Source organism: Pleurodeles waltl, chromosome 7 (genome assembly GCF_031143425.1).
Source record: "Pleurodeles waltl isolate 20211129_DDA chromosome 7, aPleWal1.hap1.20221129, whole genome shotgun sequence".
NCBI classification, from domain to species: domain Eukaryota; kingdom Metazoa; phylum Chordata; class Amphibia; order Caudata; family Salamandridae; genus Pleurodeles; species Pleurodeles waltl.
This window is the reverse complement of record NC_090446.1, coordinates 383,409,338-383,423,358: the sequence shown is the minus strand read 5'-3', so window position 1 is coordinate 383,423,358 and position 14,021 is coordinate 383,409,338.

Genomic DNA, 14,021 nt, shown 5'->3' with positions numbered 1-14,021 from the left:
GGCCCTGCCACAGGACCAACAGGCCATCAGCACCCCTCCCCCTGCAGAAGGAGAACCACCACGCAAAGGGTGCCTGCGATCCTGGCAGAAGCCAGAGAATATTGCCAAGACCCCTGCCAGGAAATAAGACTCTCCTGCCACCCTTGTGTCCTACTATGTCACCCTGTCCACCTTGAACTACCATTGCTCAACTTCCTATGCACCCTTGGACAGTGCACCTGTGATTCAAATAGACTGGAACTTTACCCTGGACTCTTCTCCACCACCACCCCAGCCCATTGCAATACCCCATACACTTATTAGCACATAAATAAACACCCTTGTAAAAAATACAAGTATGGAGTCTGTCAATTGATTGAACTATGTATTCGTTTGACAAGCTGTAAACATTGCAATTCAACTGTACAGTAATGTATACATAAGTATGACCTGTAGTTGGCTGCAGTCAACACACCAGGAGCCAGAGTGGGGCACAGATATCTGTAAATAGACATGCCAAAAGGTACAGTAAGTGGCCATAGTAGTGGGAATATCAGCCTGCCAGTGACAATATCCAATACAAAACTGTCAATGGAGAGTGAAGTTACAGTGTCTTACCTGTGTGTCACTGGAAGTATTGTCGTATGATTGCTGTTCTATTGTCCACTTCCTCATCCTCTGCCTCCTCTTTGTCAAAGTCCACAGGGTCCACTTCTTCCACACGCCCATCTCCAGCCTCATCCTCCTGCAGAAAAGGCACCTGGAGATGTAAGGCAAGGTTGTCCAACATACAACATGCCATGATGATCTGGCAGACCTTCTTGGGTGAGTAGCGCAGGGAACCACCTGTTAGATGGAGGCCCTGAAACCTGGCCTTCAGGAGGCCGAATGTCCTCTCTATGATTCTTCTTGTTCGCCCATGTGCCTCATTGTAACGTTCCTCTGTCCTTGTCCTGGGATTCCTCACTGGGGTCAGTAGCCATGAGAGGTTGGGGGAACCATAGTCACCTGCAAATATCGAGGGATACCTGTTAGCCAAACACTAACCCTTAGAGCCAACCCCATACCCATACACCAACATATACTCCGTGAGAACCATGGGTCACCTATTAGCCACACCCAGAGCCTCTGGAGTTGAGCCATCACTTATGAGATGCTGCTATTCCTCAGGATAAAGGCATCATGCACAGAGCCAGGATACTTTGCATTGACATGGGAGATGTACTGGTTCACCAGGCACACTATCTGAACGTTCATTGAATAAAAGCTCTTTCGATTTCTGAATACCTGTTCATTTCTCCAGGGGGGATACAAAGGCAATATGTGTACCATCAATTGCCTCAATAATGTTGGGGATATGTCCCATTGCATAGATGTCAGCTTTCACTGTGGCCAAATCCTCCACCTGAGGGAAAACAATGTAGCTGCGCATGTGTTTCATCAGGGCCCACAACACTCTTGTTAGCACTATTGAGAACATTGGCTGTGACATTCCTGCTGCCAAGCCCACTGTCACTTGGAAAGAACCAGTTGCCAAGAAATGGAGCACAGATAGCACCTGCACAAGAGGGGGGATCCCAGTGGTGTGACGGATAGCAGATATCAGGTCTGACTCCAATTGGGAACACAGCTCTTAGACTGTGGCCCTGTGAAGTGTGTAGGTGAGGATGATGTGCCTGTCCTCAATTGTTGCCAAGTCCACCAGGGGTCTGTACACGGGGGGGATGTCTCCATCTCCTATTCATCTGCAGCCGTTGCAATCTAGGGGGCAAAACAATCTTGTCAGTATTCCACATTTCCAAAATGTACACTGCATTACATGTTGTGACTGAAACAGTATGTTGTTGGATAGGCCCAAATGGTGACGATGTGTACTGTGACGCAGTTCGGGGCCATTGCCTGCCCACCCCTTTGAAATGGAATCAACCTGTCCTGTGTGGATGGAGAGGTGGAAATGAGGTAATGCCGCTGATGTTGTGCGGAGTTGTGGGAGGCGGTCGAGTAACGCCCTGCAACTCCTCATTGGTTGTCTATTGGCCCTATGGGTCACAGTGGCCAATGGTGATGTACGCCGGCGGTGACGGTACGCACCGCCATGGACGTGACCGCCATTTTCTATCTGTTCTCTCACTTGCTACCTGACCTTCAACAGGAGAGGACCTACACTGCAAGTGCTGCTGTGACCTGTGTCTGGAACAGACCATGGCTCAAGTCACTGGGGAAAGGGCCCCTGCCTTTACCACTCTGGAGTTGGAGAGACTGGTGGATGGGGTCCTACCCCAGTACCGAATGCTGTATGGGCCTCCAGACCAATAGGTGAGTACACTGGGAGCACAATGCACGCAGCATAAATGCATGGAGTGGTCTGTGTGAGGGCCTCGTGGAAGGGGGGGTGGAAGGGTCCTGGGAAGAGTGCTGCATGTATGGTGGGCAATGTCTATGCATAAGAGGATGCAAGGGATTTGGAGGGCTATGAGTGTAAGAGGCTGGACGGTATCTGATACCTTTTTTAATTGATTATTTCTCTGCAGGTCAGAGCCAATCAGAAAAAAGGTATATGGTGTGCCATCGCAAGGACGTGCGGACCCTGGGGGTCTACGGCAGGCGGAGCATCCACTGTTGCAAACGGTGGGAGGACCTGAGATGGTGGGCATGGAAGACGGCAGAGGCCCAGCTGGGGATGGCCTCCCAACGAGGAAGGGGTGTTGTTGAACCCTGATCCCCTAATGTTCCACATACTGGTGGTGGCCTATCCAGAGGTGGATGGGCGCTTAACGGTATCACAGAAGCCACAAGGGGGTGAGTACAGTTTTCCAATATACTACTTTCACGTGGTGGGGTGGTCTCCGGGTGGGGGATGTGGGCTTGTGGGTGCCCCTAGGCCAGGCAGGACATTGTATGGTAGGTCCCATGTTGGGCAGGGTTCTGAAGTGGAATTCCTCCAACCAAGCTAGTGGGCCTCTACTACTGGGCAGGGGTCTGTGGATCTCAGGTATGCTGCTATTGGCCTTAGGTATGTCTGTCCTAGGGCTGGTGACTAGCATTGTGACTTGTAGTGCATTGCATAGTGCATAGGCCTGTTCCCTGTGTGAGTGTGCTGTGTACGCCAACTGTGGTGTTGGTGCAGCCACTGACCAATTGTATCCTTTGTACCCACCCTTTTTGTTTTGTCAGCCTGTCCTTGTGTGCATTAGCATCATCTGGCGGAGGAGCAGAGGCACAGGCGACAGAGGGAGGTACATCCTTCAGGGCCCAGGAGGCCGAATCCACCAACGGTGAGGGCACCAGTGGGACGGAGGGCGAGGGGAGCACCAAGACGGAGACTGGAGGGGACAGTTCTGACAGTGATACTTCCTCCAATGGAAGCTCTCTGGTGGTGATGGACACCTCTGTGCCCACCCTAACTACAGGTACAGCCGCCACCCCGTACCAACACCGTCCTCCCAGCAGCCCTCATCGAGTTTCCCATGCCCGCTCACCCAGGAGGGTGGGCATCTCCTTTGCCCCAGGCACCTCAGGCCCTGCCCCAGTTAGCCCTGCTACAGTGAGTGAGGAGGATATTGACCTCCTGAGATCCATCTCTATTGGGCAGTCAACCATAGTGAATGCCATCCAGGGGCTGGCAGGCCATTTGCAACAAACAAATGCATTCCTGGAGGACATTCACTCTGGCATGGCCGCCCAACAGCGATCAATCCAGGCTCTGGCCTCCTCCCTGATGGCAGCCATTGTCCCTGTCTCTAGCCTCCCCCCTCCAACTTCATCTACCCAGTCCCATTCCCCTGAACCCCAACCTATCCCAAGCACACATTTGGACCAGCATGCACCCAAAACAACACACAGGAGTGGCTCAGGCAAACACAAGCACCACACATCATCCCACAGGCACTCACACAAACACCATCCATATGCAGACATAACAACATCGACTGCCTCCACTGTGTTTCCCTCCTCCTTGTCATCCACCACCCTTCCAGTAGCGTCTCCACTCACACTTGCATGAACTACATCCTCATCCACTACCACCACCACCATCACACCTATCACTACACACCCCTCACTGGCATCACCACCCATACATCCATGCACACATCCCCTGTGTCCTCTCCCACTGTGTCTGTGCCCAACACCCAAAGTACACAAACGCAAGCACTTCGACACCCAACAGCCATCCACCTCACAACAGTATCCAGCCCATGCACCTGCACCCAAACACAGCAGACAAACACCTCCAACAACCATTCCCTCTTCCTCCACTCTCGAACCTTCACCCTCTTCCCACCCCAGTGTTCCTTAGAAGATTTTCCTCTCTGCCGTTGACATCTTCCCTACCCCTTACCCCCGTCCTTCATGTCGGGCCAGGGTAGTCAGAACCCAGGCTAGCACCTCATTCACCCAGTCCACGGCCACAGTAGTGTCGGCAGCTACTGCAGGTGGGAGAGGCTCCAGGGAACCAACCATCAGCACTGACAGTGTGCGTGCACCAGCTGTCAAGAGTAAGGACAAGAAGGCACCACCAACTGCCAAGGAGAGGGGCAAGGAGGCACCACCAGCTGCCAAGAGGAAGGGCAAGGAGGTACCACCAGCTGCCAAGGGGAAGGGGAAGGAGGCATCACCAGCTGCCAAGGGGAAGGGCAAAGGACCTGCACCTGCAGGCAGGAAGGACATGAGGCCTGGTGCTGGGACTGATTCTGAGCCCACACCACCAACCATGGCAGTTCAGCCATCCAAGGCTGCAGGGAGAGGGCTGGAGCCTCCCCCCACCACTGGCACCCCACGACACCAGCACCACCACCAGCACCGCCACCAGCACCACTGCCAGCAGCAGCAGCCCCTGTGGTCAGCCCTCCGAGGCTGCAGGGGAAGGGCTGGAGCCTCCCCCCACCACTGTCAGCCCCACCACCAGCATCACTGCCTGCAGCAGTACCAGTAGCAGCAGCCCCAGTGGGAAGCTGTCTGAGGCTGCAGGGGAAGGGCTGTAGTCTCCCCCAACCACGGGCATTCCCGACACCAGCACCGCCACCAGCACCGCCCCTAGATTCACTGCCTGCAGCAGTGCCAGCAGCAGCAGCCCCAGTGGGCTGCCGTCCGAGACTGCAGGGGATGGGAAGGAGCCTCCCCCCACCACTGGCATCCCTGACACCAGCCCCGCCACTGCCACCAGTGAGCAGCCGTCACCATCAACGGGCAGTGTGTAGTCCTGCCTCCATTGACTGTAATGCGTCCTAGCCCCTGCAAATCCTGTGGGTGTGTCACCCAGGTGAGAGACTGTTACCTTGCACTCCCCAACTGCTGCATCACAGGGCACAAAGCCCCCTCCAGAACCAGTGGAAGAAGCCAAACACTCACTCTATCCTTGCCAGGATGAAGCACACTGGGCACAAAGCCCCCTCCAGAACCAGTGGAAGAAGGCATCCCCTCACCCTATCCTTGGCAAGATGAAGCACACTGGGCACAAAGCCCCCTCCAGAAACAGTGGAAGAAGGCATCCACTCACCCCATCTTCCACAGGATGAAGCACACCGGGCACAAAGCCCCCTCCAGAACCAGTGGAAGAAGGCATCCACTCACCCCATCCTTACCAGGATGAAGCACACTGAGAACAAAGCTCCCTCCAGAACCAGTGGAAGAAGCCATCCACTCACCCCATCCTTGCCAGGATGAAGCACACTGAGAACAAAGCCACCTCCAGAACCAGTGGAAAAAGCCATCCACAAGAGAGACTGAGGCTTTGCACTCCCCAGGACCAAGCAGTGGGCAGACCACCTACTTGAGCGACTGTGGCTTTGTACTCCCCAGGACCAAGCAGTGGGCAGACTAGCCACTTGAGAGACTGTGGCTTTGCACCCCCCCAGGACCAAGAAGTGGGCAGACCACCCACTTGAGAGACTGTGACCTTGCACTCCCCAGGACCAAGCAGTGGGCAAACCACCCACTTGAGAGACTGTGGCCTTGCACTCCCCAGGACGAAGCAGTGGGCAGGCCACCCACTTGAGAGACTGTGGCTTTGCACTCCCCAGGAAAGTCTGATGGGCATATAGCCCCCTCCAGGACCAGTGGTGTTGTTCCATCTTCCAGCTGAGGTACCTCCCCAATCCCCGTCCCCCTGAGGGCCTGTGTATTTTCGACCTGATGCCCTTGCAGTGTTCTTTCCGTGTTGATGCAGGAGTCAAGTGGGGCCTTGGCCTATGTGATGCGGCCCTGTGGCCCATGGACATTGTGGACTGGGCAGTGTCCCCCCATTTGTATTTATGTATTTACTGTTTTGATTTTGAAGGACGTATTTCTGGTATTTTATCTTATTACACTCACTTTAATCAATTGCTTTTGACCTTGCATTATTCCTGAGAGGTACAGGGTGGATACGTAATGTTATTGCATCTGTTTGTGTGTACCATACACCATGTTGGGGGTGTTGCATGTTGCATGTGTGTATCACTCTCTTTTTCCTCCCCCCTCCCTTGTGTGCTAGGCGGCAGTACTCACCGTGGTCGTCTTCGCTAGCGTTGGTATTCATGGTGAAAAAGGAAGTGGACGAGCATGGGGAACACCTGCAACTCGGCCTCCATGGCGGAGTGGTTCTTCCTTGAGTCTCCAGAGATTAGTAGTTTCCCTTCTGTGCACTGTTTCCGCCGTGCTTTTGATGTCGTTGGTACCGCCCCGGAAAAGGTGTCAGATAGGCCTGTTGTAATAGTGTGGACGGTACATTGTCTTCCGCCTGGCTGTTGGCGGTTACCACCGTGGTGCTTGTTGCTACCGCGATGGCAGTCGGTGTGTTAAAATGGCTGTCTGTGTGAACAGTTTCCGCTGTGGTCATAATTCCATTTTTGTTACCGTCGGTGTGTTGGCTGTGTTACCGCCGCTTAATCACCAACCGCCAGGGTTGTAATGAGGGCCAATGTGTAGAGTATTCATGCAGCACACAAACATTAATAAAGGGAAATCACAGCACAAGAAAAGTCCCACACCAATTTAGGAAAATGTAGTACATTTTAGGATGTCAAAATTACCAACATCCAATCAGTAGAATCGGAGTAATGAATTTTTAAAGTTTTTAGGAAAAACTAGCACCTAAATGATCGAAGCACTAACCTCAGATATCTAGTCTCGCAAACCTGGGTCAAAGTCGAAAAACATGGCCGACTATGATGGAGTGTGGTCTGGATACAAGAAGTAGATTGGGTCCGTTCAGCGCCAAGCTTCGAACTTAGAAGAATTTTCAAGAAAAGTTTTCTGAGAAGGTAAAGTTCAGTAGGGCAAGGCTGCAGGCGATGACCAGGAAGGGAGCGTTGTTGTCACAATCCTCTGGATGAGGTCGATGTGAAGATTTTTACGTTCTGATATCGCTTTTTTGGAAGTGAAAAATCTCCATAGAGACGAGGCAGAAGGCTCTAGCCGGTGGCTTTTCCAGAAGAATGGACACCCTTTTTTCTAAGGTTGAAGAAGTGTGATTTGTGTATAAAATCTCTTCAGGTTTGAAACCTTGGGCTTCTTCATTTTGGATTTACCTCACAGACATCACCAGGACTGCTGTTGCTGGGAGATTTACTATTTTTCTATGTCCATTTGACTTAGATTCTTTTATGGAGACGTTGTCAGTACTCTTTAACAGTCTGTCTTTGGTTTTGTTCAAAATGGTCCAATTAGGTCTAAGGGTCAGATGTAGGTAGGTAGAAATTTGCGACTTGCAATTTGCGAGTCATAGCGACTCGCAAATTGCAACTCGCAAAACTAAATGCAGAAAGGTGTCTCAGACACCTTCTGCGACTCGCTATGGGGTCGCAAAGACCCGCCTCATGAATATTAATGAGGTGGGTCGCAGTTTGCGACCCCATAGCGAGTCCATGCACTCACAGGGATGGTGGCCTGCTGGAGACAGCAGACCACCATGTCTGTGACTGCTTTTTTAATAAAGCAGTTTTTTTTTCTTTTTGCAGCCTGTTTTCCTCAAAGGAAAACGAGCAGCAAAAAGAAAAACTTCCGAAACCATTTGGTTTCGGTTTTTTCAGAGTAGGCAGTGGTCCATAGGACCACTGCCTGCTCTGAAAAAATATTTTTTGAGGCATTCACAAAGGGGAAGGGGTCCCATGGGGACCCCTTCCCTTTTGCAAATGAGTTACCATCCACTTCAAGTGGATGGTAACTGCGAGTTGGTTTGCGACCGCATTCGTGGTCACAAAGCAACTCAGCATGGCGATGCGGTCGCAAATAGGAAGGGAACACCCCTTCCTATTTGTGAGTCGCAGCCTCAAATTGCGAGTCGGTACCGACTCGCAATTTGCGGTTGTGCATCACGTTTGGCCTTTTGCACGTCGCAAACTGCGTTTTTCGCAGTTTGCGACGCGCAAAAGGCTTCCTATATCTGGCCCTAAGTTCCATGGTTCTGTATTTTTGCTATTGGGCCCCCATGGCAATCCATGCGTTGTTCTCTAAACTACACTTTGACCTAGAACTCAGTCTTTTATGCTGGCAATATTTTTATTTTATTTAAGGCTGCTAAATTGTGTTATCCTGATGAGTAGTCTAGTCTCTAACTGCTAGATCAACTAGAGGTATTGGAGCCCCATTATTTAGGTAAAATATTGAGATGAATGAATACAAGGGTCAGGCAATTTTTGGGGTTCAGCTCCCACACTACATCATCCTCCTTCCTTACAAGGAGGGCACATGTCAAACAGATGCAACAATTGTCCCACATCAACAAGATTTTCTTCTACAAGCAACACACATTTTATGCGAACATCACACTCATACACTTTCGCACATAAACAAAAATGCAGTTCAACACTCCTTCTCTCCCAGCACTCTGTAACACTAGCTGGCACAGCTAAACGTGGACAAGTGCCAGGTGAAAGAAAAAGCACCTGCATCTGCACACAGCACCACACACTATACGTGGTGGACAAAAATCAGGCAAAACGTCTCCCGTACATAATGATGCTAGCCTCTTGTATGCGTAGCCTGAAACTACTAATAAATACAACATTCAGCAGTATAGTCCAGCACTCTATTCCTAACACTCATCCACATCAAAACATGCACCCAATTTCCTAAGGTACTAGGGTGATAGAACATACATTTTAGTGCTGTCCCTTGTGCCACTAAAGCCATCAGACTGTGACAAGTATATTTTATCTGAAAGTAAGAGTGGAGAAATGTAGGTAAAAAGCTGCACTGACACATTTTAAATGTGCAAGATGCTGAAGTTCAACTTAGGTGCCTTTTTTAATTATATCACATAATAGAAGGTTAAAGTTGATGTTAAAGTGGAATTTAGAACCTAAACTAGTAGCACTTGTTGAAGATATATTCAATCACTTGTGTTTTATGACAGATTATTGACTTTACAAATATGTACAAGTGAGAAAAATGCAGTTCTCTGTTATACTTAAGGTAATGCAAAAACAAAGCTTTTATCATTTATATAAAATGTTTTACACATAATGAAATATTATTAATGATGTATTTATATGTTTGCATATTATATGTGGTTTGCTGTGACATCTTAATAATGATGCATTTTATATTTTCCTTGTATTAGCATAAGTGAGGCCTACAGAGCTTGCATTTGGCAGCCATGTAAACATGTTGATTTATTTTTTCATTACGTGAAGTCCTCTTTCAGATTTCCTTGCAATGAAAAGCACAGTCCTTTTTTAATAAGTTTATTGTTTAACTGTGGAGAACTGTACACATTTGACCTTGGGAGATATCATAGTGCAGGGACATGGACTGAGATCATATACATTTGTTTCAAACTTTCTTGGAGTCACACGGAAATTCACTGTTTCCATGACAGACTAGGGAAATTGTCGAACTTTTGTAACCTGGAGTTTGGTGATAATTTTTGATTGGATGATGCCTGTTCAACATAATGTGAACTGACATCTTTGGCAAATCAGAACGCTTTTTGTGAATTGATATACCAATGGACATTCAAACTTTGGCGAGTCTCATTCTTAGTCCAGTCCAGTCCAGTTCAGTCTTGATCCCGGTCTTGGTTAGTCCAAGAGGTCTTTGTTAGTCCAGGACACTTTCCTGATGCTTGCAGATACCTTGCTAACCAGATGGTTTGTGTCAGAGTCACCAGATCCTCAGGGTCTGTGCATGTTCCCAACACTTCCACCACAAGACAGCTCCAATACTCTGATTAGATTTGTCACAGAGTCTAAGAGAGTCCAAGTGCGGAAAATGGGATTAGGAAGGGAACAGCTGGGAAGGAGACCTGTAGGAAGCAAAAGGTTAAAACACACAATATCAAAATTTCATCTCATGAAATCAATACTAGGCTATGACTCTAAGCATTGTCATTCTGAAAACATGAACAACCTAAGAATAGACTTAAAATGACTAGGCTTCAAGATGACTGGATACCTGTGAGAGAATCAAGAGATGTTAAATGAAACTTTCAAATTCAAGTACTTTCCTTTACATGAGAATCATTAAAACAATCTGAATAAGTACTGAACTATCATATGAATCCTTTTTTAGAACACATATTAGGTACACACAACATTACATCTTAAAACTCTAGCCTTTTGTTTCTCTCAAAATGTTGGAACATGAATTGCGCACATTGCAGATTTTCACATAGGTAGTAAACACCATAAAAGGATTGTGCACCATGAATAACACAAAGTAGATTCAAGGAATAAATCATGCGACTTGCCAACTCGAGTACTACCAAATAAATGCCTTAGAATGGTAGCGCACAATGAATATCAAGGGTTAAACACGAGAAAACGAATCGCTCGCCTTGCCAATTCAAAGGCCACCATGTAACTGTCAAGAAATGGTAGCGCACAATGAAAATCAAGGGTTAAACTCGAGAAAACGAATCGCGCGTTTTGCCGATTCGAAGGCCACCATGTAACTGTCAAGAAATGGTAGCGCACAATGAATATCAAGGGTTAAACAAGAGAAAACTAATCGCGCGCCTTGCCATTTCGAAGGCCACCATGTAACTGTCAAGAAATGGTAGCGCACAATGAATATCAAGGGTTAAACACGAGAAAACGAATTGCACGCCTTGCCGATTCTCGTAACAGCATGCAAATGCCCCAAAAATGCCCAAACACACATTCACACGCGCAAGAGTAATTTGTTTATCATGCAAGAATTAGGCCCAAGAATTCCAGCGTCCTCGAATAACGGGGTCGGAGCCCAGCCCAACCTCCGTCTTACCGCCCTGATTAAGGATCACCAATGTAGCATGAAGGGCAGAGGCCTGGAAGATCAAAGTAGGCCACCGGAACAAGAGCTCAGAAAGTTGCTGCTGCTCTGCACTGGGACCTCTGAATAGTGAGGACGTGGAGCTGGGCTGGCTCCCTGTTATAGAGCCTTGGCCCAGCCTACAACCACACTCAGGCATGCTGCAGGGAAAGCTTCTAGAAGGCCTTGGAAAGGGACCACACCCTGACACACTCTGAAAGCCTGCAGCAATACCTTGCAAATGAACAGTATTTATAAGCACCTTAAAAATAAGTCTTCAGGATTGAACTCTGCAATGCAAAAGGTTAAACAACAACATATCAGCACAATGCATAAATTACGTTATCTTGAAAGTGCTGGGTTTTTGCATTCTAGTCGACCGTAGAGTGCACACTGCCCTGGTGTTGACAGTTTGGTGATAAAGATTCCCTGAATTGCTGTACCCTTGGAGAGGTATCTTCCTCTTTGCCATTTCCCAATCCCCCTTTAAATTCCCTTTACGGTTAGAAACAGCACCTTTGCTGATCCTTACGATGTCACCTCTTTTTAATCTTACCCTTAAACTTTTTATGGACACTAACAAAGAGGAATTTAGGATATGAGGTAATCTTAACTCACATTCTTTCACTTACCTTCTCACTGAGATATCCTTCAGTTCATTTCGATAATGGGATTCTGATGTGAATGGAGAACTCAAGATGATGCTACCCACCAAATAACCCCACAGTGGTAACATTCACCGATGAGGGTAGAATACGTGGTTTAGGGCCTGTTGAGAAAGATCTCAGAGGGCCTGAAATGATATGGTATGAGCGTTCACTTCTTTTGGTTATTACTGTGTGGACAAAGGAAGCTGAGTGAACCTTAGAAACAGCTTCTATCTCCCTCCTTCACTGGTTTGAAAAAATATAGACAGCAGAGATATGAGATGGAATAAGAAGGTTTCCAACTATTACAGAAAAAGGTGATGGGAGTACAGCATCTAAGACTTGAAAGAGAAAGATAGCAGAGGCAGAGGAGGCAGCAGAAGATGAGGGCAAAAGACAGTCCCATATGAGAGTGATTTGGATGATAAGTTCATAAATGAGCTTCTGATGAATTGTCCCCACCGTATCATTTTGTTGAGGCACAAATGAGTAGTGAAGCAGTACAAAATATAGGCCCTCATTATGACTTTGGCGGTCTTTTCTTAAGACCGCCGAAGCCTCGGACACCAGAAACAGCCAGTGCTGGCTGTCTTCCACCTGCCATATAATGGGTACTGACGGATTTCTGCCACACTTTGGGCGGAAATCAGGCAGTAGCTATGCTGGCGGTCAGTGGCAGTCTGGCGTTGTTACAACCTGCACCGCACTGCCAGTAGGACACTGCCAGCCGTCTTAAGACCATTAATATGGCCTGGCGGTGTGCTGCTGCCGGGGTGCTACCGGCGGTAGCAGTACCCCTTCCCGTTCCCTGCCGGACAACCTCCTCGCCAGACAAGGTAAGTCAGGCATTCCAACAGGGGAGGGGAGTGGGAGGGTGAAGGGTGCTGCCTGTTTGTAAGAATTTGTGTGTGTGTGTGTGGAAACATCTGTGAGTGTTGTGGTGTATTGCGTGGTTGTATGCGTGTGAGTGAATGCGTATATGAAAGTTGCAGTGAGTGCATGTCTACTTGTCAGTGCATATGCGTGTGAGTATGTTTGTGTGGATGCATGCCTGAATGCTTGTGAGTATGTGTGAGTGAATGCATGTATGGATGATTTTGAGTATGTGGGAGTGAATGTGTGTATGGATGAGTGTGAGTGGATGCATGTCTGAAAGTGGAGGTGAAAGAGTGTATGCATGGTGCGTATGGGTTTGTGTGCATGTATGCGGGGAGAGGGATGGGGCGCTATGGGTGTGGGGGGGTTGAGGGCGCTATGTGTGTAGGGGGGTTGGGGGCGCTAAATGTGTAGGGGTTGTGGGGCACTAGGGCCATCATTATGACATTGGCGGTCCTGCTCCGCCACACTGGTGGTGGCGGTAACACCGCCTATGGCTTGGCGGTGCTGGACCGCCAGATTATGATCACGGCAGTGAACACGCTGCAAAGCAGATAGTTCACCACCTGTACTGCCAGGGCGTTTGGACCGCCGACGGTATTTGGAGCCTCCTTTCCGCCAGGGATTTCCCTGGCGGAAAGGATACTGGCGACAGGAATTTACATTCCTGTCGCCAGTATGCAACTCCCCCCAGCCACCCCAACACAGTCATGGTCCCCCCTAAGCCCGTAGAGAACCCCCACCCCATCCGAGCATGCAGGTACCACACACACACATGCAATCCCACATTTATGCACTCATACAGACACACACATACACTTGCACACCCCCACCAACCCCGCATCCATTCACGCCCTCACACAGACACTCACAGTCACACCCATACATGCACACAAACACCACCCCCTCCAATCACACAAATGCACATTCCCATGCATGCACACACATCTCATCACCCCCCCACCCCTATCGAATGGGTACATTTCTTTTCTCAGTGGTCATCCGGGAGGGGACGGGATCCTTGGGGCCTGCTCTGCTGCCAGCAACCCGTCACCATAACACCACCGTGCCTATTATCAACTCGTAATAGGTGTGGAGGAGTTGTGATAAATGGCGGTGCAAGCGGAGCAGCCCCCACTGCACTGCGGACCACCAGTATGGCTGCTGGCGGCTCTCCGCCCAAATTCTGGTGGATATCCACCAGCAGTCATAATATGGTGGTCAGATGACAACCATCCCTGGTGGTCTTGTGGCTGGCGGGACCTCGGCGGTCTACGTTATAGACCGCAGAAGTCATAATGAGGCCCT